The following is a 4,921-nucleotide window of genomic DNA, read 5'->3' on the forward strand; positions in this document are numbered from 1 at the left end:
AATCCTTGGACATTTCAGCTGATTTAAGCTTTTTACCTGTAAGGATTGAGATGAAGGAAAGGAATAAAGACTTGTCATCTTGGTAGTGGGGGAGCATTGAAGTGGCTTCTGTGAGAAGCTGCCAGAAACCTCCCCTGTGTCTGGCAGAGCCAAACCTAGCCACACAAACCCTACACAAGATTAAAATCTGTGAGCTACGTAAGCATTGTAGTGAAGGTGGTTTTTTACAATATGTTCCTTTTTCTGGGGAAACTGCAAGAGAAGGAGACTCGTAGAGTAAGATAAGAATAATTTAATAATTGAAATTAAAGGAAACTTAAAATAATACTGATATTAAAATAATAATGATAATAAAAACAGTAATAAAATATGCAGATGAGTGATACCCAGTGCCATTGCTCACCACCCACTGACCGAGCCCGGCCCGTTCCCAGATAACGATCCCAGAGGAGCCACAATCCCGAACCGAAACCCCAATCCCGGAAGAACAAGAGCGGGAGCCCAAGTGAGAGACAGAGAGAGCAAGAGAGGAAGAGCCCCTCATTAATATACTGGACATGATGGGATATGATATGGAATATCCCATTGACAGAGCCAAATGTCAGTGTAGCTTATTAATTTAAATATTCCTTGTCCCTCCTAAATCTTGTGCTTGTAGACTAACAGAACACAAAGTCCTTCACTTCCAGTGACAAAAATGCAAACACTGGTATCTTATCAGTGTTTCTCTCACAACCAATCCCAGCTGAAACCAAAACACAGCGCTGTTCTAGCTACTAAAAAGAAACCCAGCTCCGTCTCAGCTAAAAACCAGGGCACAGTGTAGCAATGGTGCCATGCTCAGCAGTTCTTTGGTTCCTGCCTCTGCAGAGAGCACCAGCAACAAGTTTGGGGTGGTTTGTCCACACATGGAGTGCAAGGTGGTTAGCAGCTGTGCCAGCCATTAGCCACAGTTACGTACCATTTTCCTTGCTCTCATTCTAGCTGACACAAAATTCCCCCAGCCACCCATGGATAGTACAGTCCCACCTCTGGGATGTGCCTTGGTCATGTACATCCCTCCACAGAGATCATGGACAGTGCTTGGTAGGGACTTGGTGTAAGGGAAATTGGGGGTTGCAGGGAACGTAACAGGGCAGAACCACATTTATTCCTGGTTTCTGCAAGAAGCCTGCAGAATGGGGACCAGTTGTGGGTCATGTATCCCAGAGAAAGTGGGGGAAAAAAGGAGCACCATGTCACTTTTGCTTCTATGTCAGCCTGGAAGGGACATGGAGTACACAGCATGCCATCCCTGCCTGCTGCTAAACTAGGCAAACTTTTGCATTGGCGTGAAGACGAGGCAGCTGATTACCAGAAGGTGTGGCTCATAGCATCCTGTGCAAGCCCACAAACCCAGATCACTCTCTGATCTGAATCACAGAAGCATGGGAACTCCAGCAGCTTCCTGTTGAGCACAGGCACCTGGGGACATCAGCAACCTCAATCCCTTTGAGCGAGGTTCTTTCTCCTGTGGCTGCTAAGCTGACATGGAAATTGAGAACCCACCCATGGAAGATGATTTTGCTTTCTAGCTTGTGTCTGCTTTTCCAAGGATTCACCCAGCTGTGTGCCTACCACAATTTTAAGTGGTTTTGACACAGTTGTGTATTGTGTCTGTCTAAATGTGAAGCCTCAGAGTCCTCTCAGCTCTCTCTGAGCAGGATGAACGTTGCTAACATATTCCTTCATTTTGTAAATGATTGGGAAGGAATCAAAACGATGGATAATTTTGTTTGCCAGTGGAGTGTTAAACCACCCCCAAACTTTGAAAGTGCATTTATGTCATCCTGAATAGCACCTCCTTGGCTGGGAGCTGAATGGTAGACAGAAAAATAAGGAAGACAGTTGGCATACAGCATGTCTCAGGTAATGGTAGGCATGTGGTGGGTAATGCTGTGAGTCAAGCTCGTGCACTCTCAAGAGAGATGGGAGTTGTCCTCGGTAAAATTTCCCTGCCGTTTATCTGAAACAGTAGCTTTACATCCAAACAAGAGCTGGTGGCTCTCGAGGAACATCTCTTGGATGTGGGTGTGAGGTACAAGAATAATACCAGAAAATTCTGAGTAGCACCGCTAGCCCGTTAATCAATCATGTTGGCCAGTTCTGTATTTTTAAGTTTTTATGCAGCCATTTGCTTGTACAAACAGACCTGTGTTTTTTGCAGATTATTTAGCTTGCACTGAGCTTCTCATTACAGCAACTTAATAACTCATAACTACCTTGGTACCTCTCCATCCCACTGTCATTTGTAGACAGGCTCTTGGAATGACCTTCTCTGCAATGCTCATATCATACTAATATGTCTTATTGCGGTTCTGTTCTGCCTGTTAAAATTGTTCCCTTTCATGAGCTTAATGCTCACTCTTCAAAAGACAGACACAGACAGAAACACAGAAGCTTTTTAATGATTCCAGACCAGCATCATTTTAATATGATGCTAGATGAATAATCCATGTTCTAGAAAAGAAAATATTTTGTACCTCTGTCCACAGCGTTACTCATAACTAATCCTTCTTCTCTTGTTCATATTCTCCATTATTTCAATGAGACTTCCTGATTGAGCAAGAACTTCTCATAGGAATAAGGCATAAAAAAATAGGGATTTTCCTGTGACTGTTACTGAGTCTCATGCTCACAAAGCTGTTATAATCTCCTCATCAAAACCTTCCCCTTTTGAAAAACCTGCGTAAGGGAAAGTGTTGCAACACAGTCGCAGCAAACACAAAACCACCTTCTTCGTGGCAGAATTTCCTGAAAAATTACTCTTGTCCTCTCTCCACCATTCAGATATTGTGGTTAACCTGAGAAGATGGAATTTAAAATAGGGTTTGTAATCTGAAGTCACTGGAATGTAAGTACTGCTTTCAATAGGAGCAATACTTTGTTTCACAACCAACTGTTTGGCTCTCACTAAAACACTACTTAGTGATGATGAGCTAAAGAAGTCTTCCTGAAAAGCCACAGTTAACAAATGGGCTTGTGTTCCTTCACTTGATTATCCTTTATCTTTACAACTATCAGACACTGGTGTGGCTCCAAACAGCACAATTCCTTGAGGAACAGAATCAGATGAGAGTAATTTAAGGAAGAATTTTTTTCTTTCTTAAATTCTGGTATCAGGTAATGTCTAGCACAACTCGTGCATGTAACCAATTGAACTTCAGCCCAGCTGCAATCACAGAGACTTTTATTGATGTTCCTACATGTTGAGCTGCCAACAGCCCTTGTTTTTTTTTTAGGGGGGAAATCCAGTCAGGACACCTGAACCTGTCCCCTCCTTTCACCTACGAGTAAATTCATCTGACCACACCTAAAGATGTATTTATACGTGTTGAGAGACATATCCTGATGCCAGCACCTGCCTGGGCAGCCGTGCTGGAAGTTGCCAGAACCATACCTGAATGGGTGCTGGGGTGGGCACCAATGGTTCCTGCAGAGTGGCTCTCCCATCAGCTGTCCTCGGCACCCAGCATGTCCCCACAGGTCCAGCTCACTCTCACTCTGGGAAGCAGGTGTTTCCTGAACAGCCCTGTAGAGTTCAGCTCCTCTGATGCAGGACTGCAACCCTGCCGGAGACACTAGGGTTAGTTTATGGGTAATAACAGCTCAGAAGAAACCTTCAAAACATATAATCAAATAAACCTCCTAGAACCAAGACCCTTTCCTTATTAACCTTCAGATGATTCAACACAGGAGATGCTGTTTAGCTCTCTTACGACTGTCAACAGCCTGACTGCTCAAGGAGATGCTGTCTTCAAAGAAGTAGTTTTAAATAAGCTTCTTCTTTTTTTTGCCCCTGAGTTTTATTTCCTTCTCTCCAGGTTCTGAGGTCTCCTTTAAAGCTGGACAATCTTGAGTTTATTTTAGTTAACGCCTCACCCCTCCACAGACACAGTTTTACATTCATATACTCCACTGAAATGAAAATTGATGGCAAAATACAAAATTGAACCTTTGTACATTTTTAAGGCGAGGTTATGGGTTTTTTTCTCCATTGTTTCAATCTCATCTAGAAAGAAAATCTTTTCTTCTGAGGATTCCCCCATATTTTAACCAGCCACCTCCCTCCCATGGACGAGTGGGAGAACTTGTCTTGCAGGACAAACAAGAAAGCAGACAAACTAGGATTTCAGAGCAAACTGTTCTTACATGTCTTTAAGGGCCTGGTCAGACAAATTCTTGTTGCTGTACAGGGTTAAGAGGTGACTGTTTCCATCCAACCTGCATTTGCTCATCAGCTTCTCTCCAACCTAACACTGACAGCTTATCCCCTTGATTTCTCCTTATAGCAGTTCTGCAAGATGACAAAAGTTGAAAAAAGAAAATCCCAAACCAAAGCTAATTTACTGTTGTAGAACCTGAAAGGGACTCAAAGAGATGGGATGAACCTAGGACTGAAGCCCTGTGTCCATGGGTGGGACTTCTCATGCAGCTAGGAGGGTTGCATGGTTGATGGTCACCACCAGAAGGCAGGGTCAGCCTGCTGAGTGGGTGTCCCCTTGCACCCAGTAGGGCCAGAACCATCCTGAGGGCTATGTCCGGAAAGACACCATGAAGGTGGCAGGCCCAGGGAGCACCCTGGGGTGCTGGGCCAGCTATGGGGGGTGACGAGGACATCCTTCCTGAGTGTGGGGTGTGACTCGTGGTGGTGTGTTCTACAGGTCAACCTTGTGTTTGTGTCCTCTCAGGGTCAGACTGCTTGGGAGGTTCTGGCCAGGCCAGGGGTGTGCCAAAATTGGTGGTGTGGGCCATGTGGCAGTGGTGGTAGCTAGTGGGGCTGCTGTTGGCCACCATGGGGCTGCTGTTGTCCACTGTGGTGCTGCTGGGCGCTGACGAGTTGCTGAGGCATGGCAGGTGGTGGGTGGTGAGTGGCGAGGGC

General features: G+C 45.0%; 1 protein-coding gene across 1 annotated transcript in view; it reads left to right on the forward strand.

The window, feature by feature from the left end:
• GCNT2 (glucosaminyl (N-acetyl) transferase 2 (I blood group)) overlaps positions 1-4,921 on the forward strand; it is a 10,907-nt gene that overhangs the window by 1,234 nt on the left and 4,752 nt on the right. The gene's annotated exons all lie outside the window — the stretch shown is intronic.

This window comes from Antrostomus carolinensis, unplaced genomic scaffold, assembly GCF_000700745.2.
Source record: "Antrostomus carolinensis isolate BGI_N321 unplaced genomic scaffold, ASM70074v2 scaffold15437, whole genome shotgun sequence".
NCBI lineage: Eukaryota > Metazoa > Chordata > Aves > Caprimulgiformes > Caprimulgidae > Antrostomus > Antrostomus carolinensis.